General features: G+C 38.9%; 1 long non-coding RNA gene across 1 annotated transcript in view; it reads right to left on the reverse strand.

Annotated features, from left to right (window-relative positions):
• LOC121034429 (uncharacterized) overlaps positions 1-23,411 on the reverse strand; it is a 44,785-nt gene that overhangs the window by 17,362 nt on the left and 4,012 nt on the right. Inside the window, exon 2 of the long non-coding RNA XR_005792421.1 lies at positions 22,097-22,170. This is a non-coding gene — a long non-coding RNA (uncharacterized LOC121034429). The remainder of the gene's footprint in view (positions 1-22,096; positions 22,171-23,411) is intronic.

A 23,411-nucleotide genomic window follows, 5' to 3' on the forward strand; every position in this document is an offset into this window, starting at 1 on the left:
CTGGCATTTTTTACGACCTCATGTTTCATCTGAATGATCTCTCTCTGAACTACTGGTTCTCCAGGGTCTCCTGTCACTCTCGGGGCACAGTGAAGACATGGACCAGAAACAATCTTCTACCATGTCTTGTATGAGGTGTATAATAAAACACTAACAAAAGAGAGAATGCACAAGTATGCAGCAACATTCATTGGCTGTAAAAATAGATGAGAAAACTAGGGCACAAGATGGGAAAATGGTATATTTGTCATCAGAATAAAGGAGACAAAAAATATAAATGACTTGATAATCAGTTTAATGAAGCAATTAGATGTTACTGTTTTAAATCAATCATACTCTAAAATTATCCTTCCCTAAGTAGTATTTTCTATCAACAATCTCTTTCTGTGTCTCTCTCTTTTTCTCTCTCACTCCCTCCCTCCCCCAACATATTTCAAAGTAAAATATATGGTCCTTAGTTTTTATGGCATGTTTTCTGGTGCTCAATAATTCAGCTCTTTGGAAGGAGCTAATGTATAGCACAAATGCTATTTCGTCTTGCTAGAGTGAAATTCCAGTGGTCTACCACCTTTTTCTGTGACAAAGCTTTCTGGCTGAGCATTAACAACATTCTTTATAAAAGACAGAGACTGGGAACATGAAGAAGACCCGAGCTAAACAATGTACACAATTATTAAGCATGATAGAACCCAAAATATGTTTGGAAAGAGATTTACTCCCTTTGTTATATACACCATAGCAATGCATGAACCTGAAACATCAATTTCTCAAACAATTTTCCGAGACTTGTAACAGTCCCATCAGATTTCACCAGATTAATCTGGTATTTAGGGAGGCCAGATCAAATATTTATAAAAGTAGGAAAAATTATTCACTAGCCTTATTTATTTTTTAGGATCGAGAGTGCCTAATGGTGTGTGGAACACACACATTTTAAGAAATAATCTATATCATTTTACATTCTTGAACAATTCTGGGGAAGGGAGATTATTTTACACAGAGAACAACTCTGGAAATTTCCTGTAGTCTTGAAATGCTCTCTGAACATCTATCATACTTTTGAGAATTTAGACCTAATAAGATTTCACAGCAACTATGATAGCACCAAAAATATTTGCAGTTGAGTATAATTATCAGTTTCCTGCAGGAGAGAGAAAATCTTTGTTATTAGGACAGGACTATTTGGCAATACTGAGGCAGCATAACATAGAGAAAAAAACAAAGAATTTGGAGATAGACAGGTCTGGACTGAAAAACATACAGTCAAGAATGCCTGTATGTCCATCTGGAAGCCCCCGCCAACCCTTTGTCTATAGAGATAGAAACACTTCCTTCCTCAAGGATACTATTACAAAATGAATGAAAAGTCTGCAAATAGCCATGAGCTGCTTCAAAACAAGAGTGCAGTGTAAACATCAAATTAATTCTTCTAGGGTCACAGTTCATTCATTCTTGGCCCAGGGATAAATGTGATAGCGTTTACCCAGGATGCTGAGTGGACAATTCGCCTAATCATATACAGGAAGCATTCGCTGTTTGCAACCTGGCTTGGAAATTCTGAGTATTATTACTTTCTGAAGTTATATATTATTTTAGTCTTGGTAATTTGGCTACTTTTATTAAAATAAAGACCCATTTCATGTATTCATTTATTATTGATGTCCCTCCAGACTCCAAAAAGGATTTTAAGAGACTTAAAAAGAAATGAAAGGAAAGACTAACAGAGACATTATAAGAATGTGGTAGAATAAGTAATTATGCAAGAAAACTATGTTGAGGAAACATATTTTAATCAAACACAAGACTTAGATATTTCCACCAAATAGAGGGAAATATAAGACTTTGGTATCAAATGGCATCTGCTTAGCAGTGGTAACATTGTGGTAAAATCTCTGAGAGCAGCAATAAGATTCATAGACACTATGATGGAAATGTGTGGAAGGAAAGAAATGATCACTGACTAAAATGTCAGTGGAGCTGGATTGAGGAAAAATAATTCAGAGATTCTCAAGCCTCATCAAGTGAAAGAAAGAGCTCTGCTTAGTTGAAAGACGACGGTACAGACACTTCATCCTTCTGCTCTCCTTCTCTGACTCCACACAAGGAGAGATGCATCACAAGGGCAGAAAAAGGAAGAGCCTTGATAAGAATGTACAATATGCCAACTGTGATGTTTCACATGCTCTTCGATTCACAGAGTGGAAGTAAGAGAAAAACATGCCTTGTTTCAGCAGAATGCACTCTATAAATGTATGGAGCAAGGTGCATTTTGGCTAAGGGACGCCCAATAAGATAGTGCCAAGACTCAAAGAGAATCCTCTCATCTTGACTGATGATATAGGTAAACACCAGGTTTGATTAGGTCTTTCCATTTATTAAAAGAAGAAAAAAATGTTTGATGTCAATTTTGTAATCTAAAATATTTTAGTTTCTATGTTTAATTAAAATTGTTTCAATTTTAATTCATTTTAGATTTTTGTAAAAACTTACACATTCAAATTTTTCCCAAAACCTAAAAAGAAAAAAAAGTGTCAAGGAGCCCCGTGGAAAAGATAATGTATCGCAAAGAAAATATATCATCAATCTGAAGACCTAAAAGAGACTCTCCTATCTTTGAAAATGATGTTGGGTGGGAAGCTAAAGGAAAATTATTTAAAACTTGGCATCTTCAGTGGGTTGCAAAATGACAGAGCAAATATGAAAGAGGGAGAACAGGAACAGGTAAAATAGTGCAACCAACAGAGACGCCAGGACAGAAATTAGAGAGGAACGGGGGGTGGAATGAAAGAAGGAAGAACAAAAAGGAAACTGATACTGAAATAGTAGAATTAAGATCTGCAAAGAGAAGAAATGATGTGGCAAAGAAAGCAAATGTGGGAAACAACTTGAAGAGTCTTCTAAAAGAATAGCTGTAAAGGACATGACATAATTTCATGTGGGAAGTTCTAAATATCAAGGACTTACATTGAAAATCTAACCAAGGAATTAATGATGGTCACACCCACACGACCAGAACAATTTTAAGTCATATAACTTTTCTGAACTTAAAAACATAAAGATTATTCATATCAAAAGTAATTAACACGTTCTAAACGAAATTACCAATAACAGACCCATGCTGAAATTTGTGAATTACAAGGATAAAGAAAATATCCTACAAGCCTTCAGGGGCACAAAGGAAATTTTAAAAACAACAACAGGATGCCTGGGTAGCTCAGTCAGTTAAGCAGTCAACTTCGGCTCAGGTCATGATTTCGTGGTTTGCGGGTTCAAGCCCTGGGTCAGGCTCTGTGCTGACAGCTCGAAGCCTGGAGCCTGCTTCAGATTCTGTGTCTCCCTCTCTCCCTGTCCCTCCCCGGCTTGTGCTCTGTCTCTCTCTCAAAACTGAATAAGCAATTTTTTAAAAATTATAAATAAAAATAAAACAACAACAACAACAACAACAACAACAACCAAAAACAAACTCCAACATTATGACATTATGCTGGCCTCAAAATTCTATTCAATAAAAAAAAAGGCAAAACAAAACAGAGAAGTCCATAGGATTTTCTGGAGGTAAAGCTCTAACACAAGATTATTTCCACATGAGTAGTTATTCCTGTGTGAAAGAAAAAAAATCATCATTCCAGTTAAACAAAGCCCAGAAAATACAGAATCCAAGTGCCTTTTTTCCTTAGAGTAAATTTTTCCTTTTTAGTTATAAAACGTATGTAACAAATGTATTATAAAAAGAATATTCAGGGGCGCCTAGGTGGCTCAGTCAGTGAAGCACCTGACTCTTGATTTTGGCTCAGGTCATGATCTCACAGTCGTGAGATGGAGCCTCACCTCAGCTCCACACTGGGCATCGAGCCTGCTTGGGATCCTCTCTCTCTCTCTCTCTCTCTCTCTTTCTCTCTCTCTCTCTCAAAACATAATATTCAAATAAGCAAGAGAAAGATAACAACCACCTATAAATCACCTTCCAGGCTTATTTAGCAATATGTCACAAATTGTTGCCCATCTCATTAAAATTCTCTTATAGTGTCATTTACAATGTTGGGATTAGAACTTAGACTTCATTCCAATATGGAGAATAATAAATTATGGATGTGCCACCATTTATCTAACCTATTACCTGTAATCCAAATGTCCATTTGGTCAGAAGTCCACTGCCCTCCCCCAAGATTTCACATATTCCTGCAGAATTTAAATTCCTGCAGTTATCTCTGGCTTTGACTCTAGCTCTGCACTGAGTTCATTTAGAATACGGTTGCCTTGGCATGTGCTGTATCTGATCCTGTCACTTCTCTGCTACAAACATTATTATTATTATTATTATTATTATTATTATTATTTAAATCCAAGTTAGTTAGAATATGATGTAATAATGATTTCAGGAGTAGAATTTAGTGATTTATCACTTCCATACAACACTCAGTGCTCATCCCAACAAGTGCCCTCTTTAATTCCCATCAAACATTTAGCCCATTCCTCCACCTACCTCCCCTCCAGCAACCCCTCAGTTTGTGCTCTGTATTTAACAGTCTCTTATGGTTTGCCTTCCTCTTTGTTTTTATCTTATTTTTTCTTCCCTTCCTCTATATTCATCTGTTGTGTTTCTTAAATTCCCACATGAGTGAAATCACATATATGTCTTTCTCTGAGTTATTTCACTTAGCATAATACACTCTAGTTCCACCCACGTTGTTGCAAATGGCAAGATTTCGTTCTTTTTCATTGCCGCATAGTATTTCATTGTGTATATATGTGCTGTGTGTATATATACATACATATATATATGTATATGTATGTATACACACACACATACATACATACCACATCTTCTTTATCTATATCATCTTTATCTATTCATCAGTTGATGGACATTTAGGCTCTTTCCATAATTTGGCTATTGTTGAAAGTGCTGCTATAAACATTGGGGTACATGTACCCTTATGCATCAGCACTCCTGTAACATTTGGGTAGCTTCCAAGCAGTGCTATTACTGGATCATAGGGTAGTTCTACTTTTAGTTTTTTGAGGAAACTCCATACTGTTCTCCAGAGTGGCTGCACCAGTTTGCATCCCCACCAACAGTGCAAGAGGGTTCCCTTTTCTCTGCATTCTTACCAATGTCTGTCATTGCCTGAGTTGTTAATTTTAGCCATTCTGAGAGGTGTGAGGTGGTATCTCATTATGGTTTTGATTTGTATTTCCCTGATGATGAGTGATGCTGAGCATCTCTTCGTGTGTCTGTTGGCCATCTGGATGTCTTTGGAAAAGTGTCTGCTCATTCTGCCACAAACCTTTTAATAAGTACTTTTCCATTGCCCTTGTAATAAAGTGTAAATTACTCAGCTTGACTTACAAATCCTGCATGTGCCTCCATTTCCAGACACTGCCCCCTCCCAACTGCCTACTCTCCTCTTTTCTCCTATGTTCCAACCACATGAACAATTGATTTTAGCTTCCCAAAGAGTCAAATTCCTTCTTACCTCCAGACCTCTGCAAGTTGTTCAAAAAATATTTACTAATCTATATTTCTATGCACTTTGCTTTAGGCCTGAAGGGCCTGGTCCAGAACAGACAAACCAGAACACATAGCGAGAACACAGATTTTAATATATGTAAGAATTTAATATGCTATAAAGTGTCACATATCAGTGGGAACATAATTAATTATCTAACAAATATTATGCAAGAATATTGGCCTCCACTGAGGAAAAAAAGTTAAGAATAATAAAGTTGAAAGCCCTACTTAATACTAGATATAAAAATTAACAAGCCAGATTTAAGATGTACATATGAAATACACATCTCAATGTACATATGAAACCATTAAAAACTGGAAGATATTACAACTGGTTAATTGACCTTGAGGTGTGAAAGGAAGTTCTAAGCATATAGCAATAGAGTTATCTTTAAAGGAAAAGTTTAACATATTCAATAACATAAAAATCAAGAGCTTTGGCAATTAGGGGAAACAAAGAGCAAATAAACTGAGCAATATCGTGTTAGTTGTAATGAATGCTTTATATTTTATTGTATTCCCAGCTTACAGAGAAGGTCCCAATCCATATAACCCAGCAATTCTGTGGCCTCATCTCCCCCACGCTTATGTCCTCCCCAGCAACTCTTGGCCACATGAACTCCTTCCTGTCCTTCAACCCACCCTGCTTTACCTCAATGCCTTAGCCCTTGCTTTGCTTTCCTTTGGGTTTTCTTTTCCCACTTACCTGCAAACCTTGCTTCTGCCTTTGCGTATTCTTTCCAATTGCTGCTGTAACAAATTACCACCAGCTTAGTGGCTTAAAAACCTCATAAATTTAGGGGCGCCTGGGTGGCTCAGTTGGTTAAGCATCCAACTCTTGATTTGGGCACAGGTCATGATCTCTCAGTTCATGAGACCAAGCCTCATGTTGGGTTCTGAGCTGATGGTAGGAAACCTGCTTGGGATTCCCTCTCCCCCTCTCTCTGCCTCTCAAAATAAATAAACTAAAAAAAATTTTTAAACCCATGTAAATTTATTACCTTATACTTCTGGAGGTCAGAAATCCTAAGACCCAGGTGCCAGCAGAGCTGTACTCCTTCTGGAGGTTCTAGAGCAGAATCTGTCTGCATGCCTTTTTCACCTTCTAGAAGCTGCACAGGCAGCTTTGCTTCTTTGGTTCACGGCCCCTTCCTGCATCTTCAAGCCAGCAGCATAGAATCTTCAAATCTCCTTGACTCTACTTCCCCGTGTTGCATCTCCTTCTCTGACTGACCTCCCACCCCCCTCTCGCAACAATCCCTTACAGTGGGCCTAATCTTCCCATCTCAAGGTCGTTATTAACCTAATCACACCTGAAAATCCCCTTTACATGTAAGGTAACATATGTACAAGTTTCAGAGATTCAGACATAGAAATCTTTGGAGAGGGCATTTTTCTGTCTACAAAATTTCCTTCAGATGTTGCTCAAATGTTACTTTATCAAAGAGACAATGCTACACCTAAATAAAACAGAAAGAGCTTCTGTTCCATCCCTAAACCTATGCTTCTGCTTCTCACTGTATTTTATTCTTTTGTTTAGCACTTTATACCATCTAATTTATGCAATCTCCATCAGGCCAGGGACTTTATATTATTTACCCATGGGTTCCCATAGCTAGAAGAGTGGGAAGCACATTATAGGTGCTCAATAAATGTTTGCTGAATGAATAAATGAACCAGAAAAAATAAAATGACTTGTTTCCAGGGCAAGAAAAATACCAGAGATGACAAACTCTCTTGTATTGATAAATAAATAACAAAAAGAAAGGAAGAAAGGATGGACTGCATCTCCTCAAATTGCTGTTGAATTGTGAAATCTGTTATTGGTCCGCAAAACTTTCCCTATGTCATGCATTAGATTTTCTGTAAATTTTGGCCAGAGCAGTATTAAGTCAGTGTAATGAAGGCAAGAGGTGACAAGTCTATACATTTCTCAAGAAAAATCTCAATTCTTACATGTTCCTCCTGCCTCCATGGTAACCTAAGGAAGGTAAGTATAAGCAAAATCAAAAAGGGAGAAGGGAAAAAGAATGTTGAGCCCACGTGGCCCGTTCACAACAAAAGTCTGTTCCGTTGTGATTTGTAGCCTGTTATTCAGCAGGAAAGAATCTTGGAAAAACAAGCATCTTGTTCTTGGAATGTCAGAGAGAATCAAAATAATTCAAAATCCAATCAGTGGCTTTGAGCAAAACACATATTCCTTTCTCCTGTTAGATTTGGACAAGAATTCCTCACACAGTAGAATTTATAGAGCTGAAGACTACTGGAATAATGAACAAGTCTAGGAAAATCCTGAACCACCCTGACTTGCTAAGAGTTGGGGACAATGGTGCAGGGCTATAGGGGGACACCAAGGGAGAAGACGGGATAGGGCGCAATGTATGAAATGGAAGACTGAATTCTGGCAAGGGAACTGCCTGCTTTGGTATTTGCATAGCAGAGTAATGACACTTGAAACCTTTGCTTTTATTTTTCCTTAAAATGCATGAAGCCACATGATTGTTATAGTCACTCTTGCTGTATAAAAATTGTCCCATGGTTTAGTGGTATAAACTACAATCATTTGATTTTGCTCACAATTTTGAGGGTCAGGAATTTGGGACAGGCTTTGCTAAGTCTCTCTTTGGGGGTCTCTCATGCCACTACATTCAGATGTCACCTGAGGCTGCCGTCACCCAAAGACTTGCCTGGCTAGACATCTGAGTTGGCTCAATCATGTAGTTGGCAAGTGCTAACCTTTGGCAAGGTCTTTATCGTATTCAATATATAATTATTAAATCCATATCACCTGCTAAGCACTGTGCTAAGTAAATAGAATTATTACTGACTGAAGTAGGAAAAAAGGAAGGAGGGAAGAGTTTATTTCAGTTTGTCACATTTCACCTTAAAAATAATGTTCTTTTTGGCATGCAGAGAAACCATGTGGTTCACTCTGGCTTTTGTCCTCCAATAGTTCAAGCATTTAAAGAGAGAACTTAAGGGGCACCTGGGTGGCTCAGTCAGTTAAGTGTCCTACTTCACCTTATGATCTCACCGTTTGTAGGTTCAAGCCCTACATCGGGCTCTGTGCTGATAGCTCAGAGCCGGCATCCTCCTTCAGATTCTGTGTCTCCCTCTCTCTCTCTACCCCTCCCCAGCTTGTGCTCTGTCTCTTAAAAATAAATAAATGTTAAAAAAATTAAATAAAAAGAGAACTTAAAAGATTAGGTTCATAGGGGCACTTGGGTGGCTCAGTTGGTTAAGTGTCGACTCTTGATTTTGGCTCAGGGCATGGTCTCACAGTTGGTTTGTGAGTTTGAACCCTGTGTCAGGCTCTGTGCTGACAGCGCAAAGCCTACTTAGGATTCTCTCTCCCCCTCTCTCTCTGCTCCTTCCCCACTCTTGGGCACTCTCTCTCTAAAAAATAAATAAATAAACTTAAAAAAAGATTAGGTTCATAAATCAATGTTTGGGAATAGCAGGAAGAAGAGTATGGGGTTCTCCTTGCTGCCTGCCCATATCAGAATCATGTTCTCTTGGATAGAGTGAAGAGGGAAGGAAGTGGAAGAGATCTGCCTGGGACTTACCTCCAAAGTGGGGCCCAGAAGCATCAGAGAGAGCCATGTGGTTCCCCCAATATAGCAATTAAGCAGGGGATTCCTGGTTGGAAGAGGCTATGCAGAAAATATGGGGCTCTCAGTCCTGGCCTGAGTGGCCCAGTGCTTAAGGAGCACAGGGGCCTCCCACTAATCCCAGAGGTCTCATGAACCCCATGAGAGTTGGAGTCAAACCCACAAAAGCTAAAGATAGATTTTCTATCTGCCAGACATGATAGGACTAGAAATAGAAATCCATTTAAATAATCAAAAGTAGGGGCGCCTGGGTGGCGCAGTCGGTTAAGCGTCTGACTTCAGCCAGGTCACGATCTCACGGTCTGGGAGTTCGAGCCCCGCGTCAGACTCTGGACTGATGGCTCAGAGCCTGGAGCCTGTTTCCGATTCTGTGTCTCCCTCTCTCTCTGCCCCTCCCCCGTTCATGCTCTGTCTCTCTCTGTCCCAAAAATAAATAAACGTTGAAAAAAAAATTTTTTTTTTAAAAATAAATAATCAAAAGTAAATCACATCTCTTCCTCATCCTCCTCCTCCCCTTCACTATACTCTCTGCCTCAGTGGTCACACTGTTTCCTCCACTTCTGTATATGTGTCTGTCTTGTCTCCCTTTGCTTCTTTCTTATAAGGACATTTGTCAAGGCATTTGGAGCCCACCCAGATAATGCAAGATAATCTCTCCATCTCAAAACCCTTAACTTAATCACACATGTAAAGGTCCTTTTTCCCTATAATCTAATATTTACAGGTTCCAGAGATTAGAAACTGGAATTTTGAGGACTTTTACTCAGCCCATCCCACCCACTGAAGGGGTTAACAGAGCATCAAGTTGGCACATTCCTCTTAAATATTTAGACAAAAAAATAGTTATTTGTCCTATACTTCCAAATGAGGCTACGTGATGCTGCAGCTCCCTGTGTCTCTATTGTGAACTTACCCTGTCAAGAGCTTTTTATCATAGGCAACTCTGTCCTTTCTAACCCCATGATCATCCTTTGGGGCAATGGAAAAAATAATATAAATCCTCCTTTGGGTTCCTCATTATGTGCCTGAAAGATGTTACGATGCTTCTTTTGTAAACCCATTCATCATATCTGGGGTAAGTATGCCACTGACATTGCCATTTAATCACTCCTACTATGTAGGGTACAATTACTGTGTCAATTTGAGCTGTTTGCATTTAATTCCATCAAAAATTATCTCATGATATCAGAATACTATGAAGAATCACAAAGGAAAATAGATGTGAAAAAAAGCTAAATTATGTACTTGAACTGAGCCTGACTCATCTCCCAAATTTGCATGTTGAGTATAGACTCAGTCCATATACCACTGAAATCATCAATATTACTAAAACATTGCAGGATTAGGATAGACACCAAAGGCCTACGTAATAAAAAGACAATTAGCATTGAAAGGCTCTTGGATTATGATGGAGATAAATCTGCCATGCTTTTAATAAATAGACCTAATTGCTTTACTTGATTATCTATTTCTTTCTTTAGTATTAAATTTACAAGAAAAAAATGAAGATCTTTAAAAGAAGCCTTAAAGATTTCATTTTTCAGCAGCCTTGTCTTTAAGGGAAAAAATTCATTTTTATAATATATTTTTTCACAAAGTGGTTTATGATAATGTCTAAACTGTTTAGATTGCTTTGGGGACACATTGTAAGCCTTCATTTAAGAAAAAAAAAACAGCTGAACCATGCATTACAGTAAATCAGTGACCTCTGGATCCTGTGTGTTGTGGGCTTGCAAATGGTTTCTTATGCATTGCCATCGTAAATTCTTTCCCAATGAACTCTGTGCAACATAATGAATATCCATATTTTGGATATAAGAAGCCCACTTGGCCTCCAAACTGTATTATGTGAACAACAATTATTTCTTAAATACTGATTTAACATTCACAACGAAAATATACACGACTGTGTGGCATGACAGACCACTAGCCTAAGACCATCCTCTGAATCTAGATAAATAGGCAGAACCAAAACCAATGTTCTAGATCTGCGATCTTGTAAGACTAGTTGATAGAGTCTTACTCCTGCTTCCTTACACCTCCTCTTACCCAGCTCTTGGGGTTTCCAGCAAAATTCCTGGATGGCTCCAGAAGTCTCTTGCCTATGGCCAAAGCTCTTCCTCATAGGTTGTCTCATTCAGCCATGGCTGCTGCCTCTCCTAGTCCCTGCCACTTCGGTTGCTCTACAGTCCCAAGCAGCAGTAAGAGCAAAAGACAGTGAGGCATTCCCATCACAGAAATGGGTTGTACTGTTGTCAGAAGCCTTGAGACTCCAGAAGCATCTGGGTTTTACTGCATGTTCATTAACAGCTTTTTCTTATTTCTATTTCCTAGGATATGCCATATCAGAACTCCATAAAGAGGAAAGGAGAACTTTCCACATTCTTTCAGAGCTAAGAAATAACTGATCATACAATAAGTAAAAAAAACAAAAAATTGAAGCAGAAATGGAAAACCAAATTATTTGAGCTAAAGACACGGATAAGCCATAAATGTTACAGTAGTTGAACTGCTAATTCCTCTTAGTGCTCTTTCTATTCCACTAGATGAAAAGATTAGTAACACTGGAAACTTTTAAGGATGACATTCAAATCCCTGGTAGTTTGATGAGGTTTTTTTTTTTTACTGTAAATAATTTTGGGGAAAATTCATCTCTGGCATGCAATGGTCTTGGAATATTTTCTGTGAAAAATAAAATAAGAATGCCTTTTATTGGTATTGGTACTGGTTTATAAAGATTACAAAGAGCAGCAACACACATTATCCCATTTGATCCTCAAAGCAACTCTGCAAAGCAAACAGGAAATTCATACTATGATTACCATTTTAAAGATGAAGAAACTGAGAACCAAAAATCATAAAGCTCCTGATCAAGATCTTATAAATAGTAAATGGAAATATTAGGTCTTGATCTCAGTTCACTGTATTTCCCATTAAACCATAATGCCCCTTCATCTAACTCTTTCTCTCTCTTTTTTTTTTTTTTTCCTGGAAAAATAAAGGCACTCCTATTTTAAAATTGAAAAGGTTGTTAGTTTTAAAGGAAAAACAAAACCTTTCTCCTTTTTAAAATTGCATGAACAATAGATCTTCACTACAGAAAAATAAGAAAAAAAACTTTGAAAGGAAAAAAGAGGGAAAAATCTCTGGGTTATCACCTAGAAACAATAACACCTAGAATTAATAACTTGGTGTATTTCCTTTTACACTATTTCCTGTGCAAGTCTGCCCATGTTAATAAATATAAATTTGCTTACAAAAATTGCACCATCTTTACAGACTGCTTTTGTGCACTGCCTTTTGCACTCAATACCTTTAGAACAACTTTTCATGTCAATATTTAAATACCAATAACTATAATTTTGATGACTACATACTATCTCATAGTATAGGTATATTTAATTTGTTTAATTGAACCCCTAAAATGCCAAATTTAAGTTGTTTCCAAATTTCTTCTATTTTATTTTAATTTTTTTAATGTTTATTTTTTTTTTAATTTTTTTTCAATGTTTTTTATTTATTTTTGGGACAGAGAGAGACAGAGCATGAACGGGGGAGGGGCAGAGAGAGAGGGAGACACAGAATCGGAAACAGGCTCCAGGCTCCGAGCCATCAGCCCAGAGCCTGACGCGGGGCTCGAACTCACGGACCGCGAGATCATGACCTGGTTGAAGTCGGACGCTTTAACCGACTGCGCCACCCAGGCGCCCCTATTTATTTATTTTCGAGAGTAGAGAGGAGCAGAAAGAGAGAGAAACAGAGAATCCCAAGCAGGCTCTGCACTGACAGTACAGAGCCCAATGCAGGACTTGAACCCATGAACTGTGAGATCATGACCTGAACCAAAATCAAGAGTCAGACACTTAACCAGCTGAGCCACCCAAGCACCCCAGTTGACTCTATTTTAAATAAGTAATGTGAATATTGCCTTAAGAAACATCAGACAAATCTAAATTGAAGAACATTCTAGAAAATAATTGTCTTTACTCTTCAAAAAAAATCAAGGTCAGGAAACATAAATAAAAAAAAAGAATTGCTCCAGAAAAAAAAGAGAACAAGCAGTAAATGACTATAAAAGACAAAATTGGATGACAATAAACTGAACAACCTAGAAGAGATGCATAAATTCCTAGAAATATATAGTCTACCAAACTGAAACAGGAAGAAATTTTTAACAGACTCCTTACCAGAAATGAAATTGAATCAGTAATCAAAAAACTCCCAACAAACAAAAGTCCAGGACTAGACAGTTTCACAGGTGAATTCTACCAAACCATTAAAAAACCTATTAATACCTATTCTTCTCAAACTTTTCCATAAAATAGAAGAGGAAAGAAAACTTTCAAATTCATTCTATGAAGCCAGTCATAGAAGTCAGGTATCAAAAACAGATAATTATATCACAAAAAGGAAAACTACAGACCAATATCTTGATGAACATAGATGAAAAAAAATCCTCAACAAAATATTAGCAAAATGTGGGGCGCCTGGGTGGCGCAGTCGGTTAAGCGTCCGACTTCAGCCAGGTCATGATCTCACGGTCTGTGAGTTCGAGCCCCGCGTCAGGCTCTGGGCTGATGGCTTGGAGCCTGGAGCCTGTTTCCAATTCTGTGTCTCCCTCTCTCTCTGCCCCTCCCCCGTTCATGCTCTGTCTCTCTCTGTCCCAAAAATAAAAAAAATAAAAAATAAAAAAATATTAGCAAAATGAATCCAACAATACATTTAAAAAAATCTTTCACCATGATCAAGTAGGATTTATTCCAGGCATGCAAGGGTGGTTCAATATTCACAAATCAATCACCCTGATACATAACATCAATTAAGAGAAAGAATAAAACCATAAGATCATTTCAATAAATGCAGAGAAAAGCAATTGACAAAGTACAAATTCCATCCATGATAAATACACTCAACAAAGTAGGTTTAGAGGGAACATACCTTAACATAATGAAAGCTTTATATGCAAAACCCACAGAAAACATCATCCTCAATAGAGAAAAACTGAGAGCTTTTCTCCTAAGGTCAAGAACAAGACAAGGATGTCTACTATCACCACTTTTATTCAGCATAGTACTGGAAGTCCTAGCCACAGTAATCAGACAAGAAAAAGGGATAACAGGCATCCAAATTGATAAAGAAGTAAAACTTTCACTATTTGCAGATGACATGATGCTATATATAGAAAACCTTAAAGACTCCACTATAAAACCACTAAAACTGATAAAGGAATTCAGCAAGGTTGTAGGATACAGAATCAATGTGTAGAAATCTGTTGTATTTCTATTCTATATGCTACTAATGAAACAGCAGAAAGAAAAATTAAGAAAGCAATCCCATTTACAATTGCACCAAACATAATAAAATACCTAGGAATAAACTTAATCAAGGAGGTAAAAGACCTGTACTCTGAAAACTACAAAATATTGATCAAAGAAATTGAAGATGACACAAACAACTGGAAAGACATTCCCTGCTCATGGATCAGGGGAACAAATGCTAAAATATCCATACTACCCAAAGCAATCTACAGATTTAATGCAATCCCTATCAAAATACCATCAACATTTTTCACAGAACTAGAACAAACAATCCTAAAACATGTATGGAACCACAAAAGACCCCAAACAGCCAAAGCATTCTTGAAAAAGAAAAGCAAAACTGGAGGTATCACAATTCGAGATTTCAAGTTATATTACAAAGCTGTAGCAATCAAAACAGTTTGGTACTGGCACAAAAATAAACACATAGATCAAGAGAATGGAATAGAGAGTGCATGATTATATAGTCAATTAATCTTCAATAAAGGAGGCAAAAAATAACATGGGAAAAAGACAGCCCCTTCAACAAATGGTGTTGGCAAAACTGGACAGCTACATGCAAAAGAATGAAACTGGACCACTTTCTTACACCATACACAAAAATAAACTCAAAGTGGATTAATGACATAAATGTGAAACCTGAAGCCATAAAAATCCTAGAGAGCACAGGCAGTAATTTCTCTGACATCAGCCATAACAACATCTTTCTAGACATGTCTCCTGAGGCAAGGGAAACAAAAGCAAAAATAAACTATTGGGAATACTTCAAAGTAGAAATCTTCGGTACAGTAAAGGAAACAATCAACAAAACTAAAAGACAACCTACAGAATGGGAGAAGATATTTTCAAATGCCATATCCAATAAAAGATTAGTACCCAAGATATATAAAGAACTTTAATAATTCAACACCAAAAAAGCAAATAATCTAATTAAACAATGGGCAGAAGACATGAACAGACATTTCTCAAAGAATACATACAGATGGCCAAAAGACACATGAAAAGATACTCAATATCACTAATCATCAGGGAAATGCAAATCAAAACCACAATGAAACCTCACCTCACACCTGTCTCAATGGCTAAAATCAAAAGCATAAGAAACAAGTGTGGGCAAAGATGCGGAGGAAAAGGAACCCTCCTGTACTGTTGGTGGGAAAGCAAACTGGTGCAGCCACTCTGGAAAACAGTGCAGAGGTTCCTCAAAAAATTAAAAATAGATCTACCCTATGACCCAGAAATAGCACTGCTAGTAATTTACCCTAGAGATACAGGAGTGCTGATGCATAGGGGCACTTGTACCCCAATGTTTAGAGCAGCACTCTCAACAATAGCCAAATTATGGAAAGAGCCTAAATATCCATCAACTGACAAATGGATAAAGAAATTGTGGTTTATATACATGATGGAATACTACGTAGCAATGAGATAGAATGAAATATGGCCTTTTGTAGCAACGTGATGGAACTGGAGAGTGTGATGCTAAGTGAAATAAGCCATACAGAGAAAGACAGATACCATATATTTTCACTCTTATGTGGATCCTGAGAAACTTAACAGAAGACCATGGGGGAGGGGAAGGGAAAAAAAAGTTAGAGAGGGAGGGAGCCAAACCATAAGAGACTCTTAAAAACTGAGAACAAACTAAGGGTTGATGGAGGGTGGGCAGGAGGGGGAAGGTGGGTGATGGGCAGGGAGGAGGGCACTTGTTGGGATGAGCACTGGGTTTTATATGGAAACCAATTTGACAATAAATTTCATATTAAGGAAATTAAAAAATAATAATAGTAATTTAAAAATAAAAATAGTAAAATAAAAGAATGAAGAAAAGATATATCATGCAAGCATGAATCCAAAAGTTACCCCCCAAAAAAGTCAACTGATGGTTAAAGCACAAAGAATAACAACAATAGAAGTGAAATATATGGCAATGATATCACAAAGAAAGTGAGAGCCACATCTCCTGAAGAACTTCACATTTAACTCCACATGTCACTAAGAGTTAAAGCTGGAATCCTAACAAAGTCCTATAAATCCCCATGCCATCTGTCCCTATTAATTCTCTCACTTCCTCTCCTTCTATTCTCCCTACTTTGCTCACTGGGCTCCATTCACACTAACCTATCCGCCTATTGCGAGAACATTCTGGACAAAGTCCCTTTGGGCCTGGTGGCTGCCTCTTCCCCAAAGACTCTCACGCTAACATGACCAGAGGCTAACACACTTCTAAATGAGGACCACCTAGACAAATCTACTTCCAGTTGTAACCCACACACGCATCCCTAGCCCTGTGCCCTACCTTATTTTTTTCATAGCACTTACCCCCTTTTAACACACTATATAATTTCCTTGTTTATTGAGCTTATTATTCGTTTTATGTCCCCACCTGCTAGAATGTAAGTCCCAATCGAGTATTGTCTGTTTTCTTGATAAATGTATTCCAAGGCCATATAACAGTGGCTGGGATATAGTAGTTGCTTAATATATCTTTATTTGTTTAATGAATGAATAAATGAATATCTGTTGGAGAAGAGAAATATGTTAATGATAATAATACAAATATTACTCTGAGAACACAGTGCACCAAAAGAGAAGACATGACTTACATGGGCAATTAGACTCATTTTAGCCTTTTGTATAAAGAAGTATCCAAATGAAAATGGTTTTACAAATTTCAATACAGCAGAGATTAATAAGTTCAACCTCAAACACAAGTCCATTTTTCACAAAGAGGATGCCAAGTCAGTGAGAGGCACACACAGTTCTGTGATGTCAACTGCATTCGAACTGCATATCCTCTGCTTAGAGTCACCTGACATAAGAATAACATGATGTTTACACACAGCACCTGGATGTGTGTGCCCTTCATTCTCTATTCCTTTTATTCATTTTTTTTAAAAAATCCATTGCACATTAAATGCTAAAGCTAAGGGATTTGCAGAACGTCCATTAGAGATAAGAAACACCAAGCTACTGTTTGTTCATTTTCAACTAGCAGACATCTCTAGGCATAGATGTCACCCAGAGTAGTAATGTAAACAGGTCATTTAAACAATGAATTCAGGTAGAAAATGGAAATCGTTGAAGAGCCATTAATGCCCACACCAGCCTGCTTCAGCTAGAAACAAAGGGGAAAGATGCACTCACCATGTGAACGGATGGTAATAGGGTACATCAGATAATTCTGGCCTTCTACAGGCCTGCTAGCATCCACCCACATGAAAATGTTGTCAGTCTTCAAGAACCAGGGGCGCCTGGGTGGCTCAGTCAGTTAAGCGTCCAACTTCAGCTCAGGTCATGATCTCATGGTTTGTGAATTCAAGCCCCACATCGAGCTCTGTGCTGACAGCTCCAAACCTGGAGTCTGCTTCGGATTCTGTATCTCCCTCTCTCTCTGCCCCATCCCTGCTCACACTCTGCCTCTCTCCAAAATAAACATTAAAAGTATTTTTACAAAAATCTTCAAGAACCAGCTTAAATTCTCTCTCCTTCATGAAGACTCAGTGATTCCCAGAAATGAATGACATACTGGCTTCTATCAGATCTCAGCACCACATTGATAGCAACTTGTGGTACTTATACCGTAGATATATAGTCGTAAGTATTCAACATGGGGGCACCTGGGTGGCTCAGCCAAGAAAGCATCTGACTCTTGATTTCAGCTCAGGTCATGATCCCAGGGTCATGGGATCAGCCCTACAGTAGCATTCTCTCTCTCTCTCTGTTTCTCACCCCCTCCTCTGCTCACGCATGCTCTCTCTCTAAAATTAAAAAATAAATAAACAAAAAACCAAGTATTCAACATAGCTGCCACCATGAGGGAAGATATCCTGTGTTTTAATCATGTGTATATCCTTTGGCACCTCACATATATATCCATCAAACCCTTAACTGAATCAAATCAAATGCTTCCAAAATTGTCTCCCATGCTGGGAAGCCAGGAAAGATTTCTGTATACAATAGATATTTGCTGAATTCATTTGAATGGAATCCCACGAAGATTTCTATTTCTGGAAACTTTTTCTATTAGTTCTATCGGAGCTCAGGTAGACCACTAAGGTCAGCAGCTATCACTTGTTCTTATTCTTTTATTTAAATTAACCAAACTTTCTTTAGCCAAATTTTATTGATTTCTAGTATAAGACAGCATATAGTCTGAACGATTGCCTAAATCATTCAAATGTAGGCTCCATGAAGACAGTAGTTTTTGTCTCTTGGTTCTTTGCTCTTATGATGATTAAAACAGTCCCTGACACATAGTAGATATTCAGTAATAATTACTGAATGAAGTTGTTCAAAACATCATGAAAACCCAGCTTTCTGCCAACAGACTATGAAAAGCAGCCTACTTATTACAGACACAGTGGTGGATCATTTCCTAAGAGCCTCCAACTTTCCCTCCATCCCTATAGGCCCATGTCTCTCTGCACATTGAGAGGGAGAGTCTGTTCCCTTTTCCCTTGAGCTTGAGCTGGCCTTGTGACTTACTTTGAGCAACAGAATGCATGGGAGGGGGATGTTCTGGGATTTACACACCTAGATCTTAAAATACCTGTAGCCTCTGCTTTCTCCATCTCAGGGTCCATGGGGTAATGAGAACCCATGGAAAAAGAGAAACCTAGCCAGGAGGCCCTGAGCCATCCCGGCAGAGATTCTGAACATGGAAGTGATCTTAGATGTTCCAACCCCACCCACGTTCCCAACTGAATACAACTGCACAAGTAACTCCAGCCAACACGTGGAGTGAAGACTGGCATCCCAGCAAGCTCTGCTCTGTTGCAGAATCATGAGTAAATAACTGGGTTTTGTTGTCACAGCCACTAACTCTAGAGGTGGTTTGTTACACACACTAGATAACTGAAGCAATCCTAATTCATTTGTCTACATATCTGTCCTTTCTGTATGTTTGCATAAAAAATACTGTGAAATGATTATCACTTAATATGTGTTTCTGGGTGGTGACACCTTTGGTGGGGCTTTTTCTTTTTTGTCTTTAGTTTTTTGCTTAGTACTTTATATTTCTGGAATTGCATTAATAAAATGTATTTCATAAAAACAATAATTATTCTTTTCTTGTCATTTAAAACATTAACAGATCTAAAAGGAATGTTTATAAAACATATAGAGAATATCAAAAACTTCAAAAATACCTTTGTACCTACCCACCACCCAGTTTAAGAAATAGAACAGTGGGGCGCCTGGGTGGCGCAGTCGGTTGAGCGTCCGACTTCAGCCAGGTCACGATCTCGCGGTCCGTGAGTTCGAGCCCCGCGTCGGGCTCTGGGCTGATGGCTCAGAGCCTGGAGCCTGTTTCCGATTCTGTGTCTCCCTCTCTCTCTGCCCCTCCCCCGTTCATGCTCTGTCTCTCTCTGTCCCAAAAAAATAAATAAACGTTAAAAAAAAAATTAAAAAAAAAAAAAAGAAATAGAACATTATATTCAAAGCTTTCTATGTGCTCCTTCCATAACCCAACACCTTCCCTCAATTTCTGCTTCATGAACTTTGCTTTGCTTCTCTATGAAAATTTCTCCAAATATGATTATGTACCCAAACACACAATTGTATGGTTTCATGTTTGTGAAAAGATGGAATTCTATTTTATTGCTGTATCGTATTCCATTCCCTTAACACACTGTGCTAGCCCATTCAGCTTGCTATAACAGAATACCACACACTGGGTGGCTTGTGAACAACAGAAGTTTAAGTTCTCACAGTTCTGGAGTTTGGGAAGTAAGTCCAAGATCAAGGTGCCAGAAGGTCTGGTGTCTGATAAAGATGTCCTCATATGGCAGAGGGGATGATGAAGCTCTCTTGGGTCTCTGTAATTACAAACACACTAATTATATTCACGGGAGCCCCACCCTCATGACCTAATCACTTCTCAGAGGACCCCACCTCTTGACACCATCACACTGGGAGTTAACACTTCAACTTATGAGTTCGGGATGGGGGAGAACACAAACATTCAGTCTTAGTACACACCACAGTTTACCCATTCTACTGTTGTTGAACACTTCTGTTTGTTCCTAGATTCCACCCGTTACCAAAAGGGCTGCCATGAATATTCTTATACATGTCCCTGACGCAAGAATATTCGGTGCCTGCCCAGAAGTGCTAAATACTTTGAGAGGCAATATAGTGGAGAGGTTAAGATGAGGCTCTAAAATCTAACAGACCTGGATTCCAACCCCTATTCCTTCACTCAGTCATCCCTGTGACCTTGTGCTGCTTAATCAATTCCTCTAACAGTTGGTAGGTCTAACCTTTGGTGCATTTGGTAATCACCTGAGGAGGTCTAAAAAATCATAGAAGCCTAGGTCTTGCCTTCAGAGGGTCTGATTTATTTAAAAAATTTTTTTTCAACGTTTTATTTATTTTTGGGACAGAGAGAGACAGAGCATGAACGGGGGAGGGGCAGAGAGAGAGGGAGACACAGAATCGGAAACAGGCTCCAGGCTCTGAGCCATCAGCCCAGAGCCCGACGCGGGGCTCGAACTCACGGACCGCGAGATCGTGACCTGGCTGAAGTCGGACGCTTAACCGACTGCGCCACCCAGGCGCCCCCAGAGGGTCTGATTTAATTGGTCCAAGTGGATGGTAGCCTGAGCACTGACAGTTTTAAAAGCCCCACCCCTACCCCAGCCATGCGAATGGGCAGCCACATCGGAGAACCAGTTTCCCCATCCGTGAAACCTTGATGAGGACAACAGTTAACAGGGCCTTACCAGAGCGCTGCCAAAGGACCAAAATCGTGTGCATGACAGTGCCTGGAAGTCAATAATTTTAGCCCTTCTGGTGAAAGCCCTCACTCCATTACATTTTAAGTTTGAGTACAGCCGATATTGGAAGTATCATAACAAGTAGGATTTGATGACTGGGTGGATGCAGAGAAATAAAGGACAGGAACCCTGGTTCGTATGCTCTGAAGGGGAAAATACAGAAAAGGGAGCAGACCAGTCTTTTGACTCCAACTATCTAGACACAATCTCTCAATTACTCTCTGTTGTAATTTTCCAAGTTTATGTGAGATGTGAGTGATTCGAAACCCAGTTAGAGGCTTGCCTTTATTGTTTGCTGGCCTTACTGGGGGTGGAAAATTAGAAATGTTACTGTCTTATAGAGATAATGTTCTCTTTGTTCAAAGATTTTGTTTTCCAACCAAGGAAATAATTAATTAAGCTTGTGTTCTCCCATCCCCCTCTATGATGTTCTAAACAGCAGTACTTATTTGGGACATGATATTAATTTTGTTTGGAATCCATGGTGACATAGTCTTTGTTTTTTGTCATGAACATGTTACAAAGTGGTTTTATGATTTTCTAAACCAATCATTGCATTAGGAATCTTCCTTCATGCAGACAAAATTAAAAATCTGCCTCAATCTCAGACATCAAAAAAATCTTTCTCTAATTCAGTTAATGAGTTAGGCTTCCCCCGCCCCCCAAAAAAGAGTGTTAAATATCTGGAATTCATAATAACATCAAATTTTCTTTTATTAAGTAAACTGATTTGTCACTTTCAAAAACCACTTAGTCAAATAGGTTATTACACTTATTCCCTTAAACTGTCATTTAGCAAATAAACACTGACATAGAATGTCCACCAAAAGAGAAAAAAATGTGAGGAAGAGATACCTTACAAAGGTAGGAACTTACTGGGTGGTGAGAACAGTTCAGGGAATCTGTGGCCTGACTGGGCTAGGCCCGCAGCTAGATTTCATCTAATCCACCTGTCAGATGCCAAGAAAAATAAGTGCATTTTGTAGAGCCTGGTATCTCTAGCTCTCCCCTCTGACCTCCTTCCTTCCTGACCCTTTGACCTTCCCCTCAGGAGCTGCTCCGAGCAACTGTGCCCAGCACCTGGGAGGCCAACAATTCTGCAGAGGCCAACAAGTCAACATTCCACCGGGGACGCTGTGGCTGGATAATTCAACAAATTCAGCTGTTCTCCTCGCCACACCCTCCATCTAGGCTTCCACCCAAGGTTCCTCCTTCTTCACTATTAAAAATTGTACGTCAAGGCCCCCAGTCTCTCTTCTCACCCCTCCCAACCAGTCCCCCCACCCCTGCTTCCCACCTCCATGCTTCCCTGCCTGTGAGCCTCCCCACAGTGCCTTGTAGAAACCCCAGCTCTAGAAGGAACGAACTTCCTTTGGTCTACAAATATTTCCTTGAGCATTCCCCCAACATTACTGACAAGTGGATTTATTGGATTCCCTCCCAAACCTGTCATTCCATTAGACACAATCACCCACTTAGTCATGAGGACACCAACTGTTAGAATAAACGTGACCTTCTGCCATTTGCCCTCCCATATCCAGTCTGTGGCCATGTCTTGACTACTGTGACTCCAGTGACTTTACAGGGAGGAGGGAATGAGATGGGCCCATGCTCGGTTCATTAGCCCTCCTATTATTTATTAAGATCTTTTTATGAAAAAGTTTAAAAGTACACTTAAATACAGAGAATAGTACAGCAAAAATCCCATATCCCCACCACCTAACTGCCTCAGATTGTAACATTTTACAACACTATATTCTATTCCATTTCCTTTCAATGCTTTTTTTTCTAGCAGATGAGACTCAAAAGCATTGAGTGACTTTCCCCAGACCTACAGTCCTCACCCAGCACAATGTCTAAGACACAGAGTATGTGAAGGCTCATTTGCTCAATAGCTCTCACCTAATCTATGAGCCTCCTTGGGTCCCCCCTGTCCTTTCTCCCAAGCTCCCTTTCTAATCTGCTTCCTTGGAATATAGATGTTTCTGTCTGTACTGTCAAATTTTCCTTGCACTATCTGCCTATTTCCTTTTATTTTTTTCTCCCCATGCCATTCATTCTGTTTTTCACTTAGTAGCTATTTCATAAGCACCTACTATGTACCAGGCACTATTCCAGGCCCTCAGGATATGCATCCATCTACCTTCTTCTCTATGTAGCTTTGTCTTTGCTGATCCTTGCTGTTGGACCA

Source organism: Herpailurus yagouaroundi, unplaced genomic scaffold (assembly GCF_014898765.1).
Source record: "Herpailurus yagouaroundi ecotype Mexico unplaced genomic scaffold, PumYag 160, whole genome shotgun sequence".
Classification (NCBI taxonomy): domain Eukaryota; kingdom Metazoa; phylum Chordata; class Mammalia; order Carnivora; family Felidae; genus Herpailurus; species Herpailurus yagouaroundi.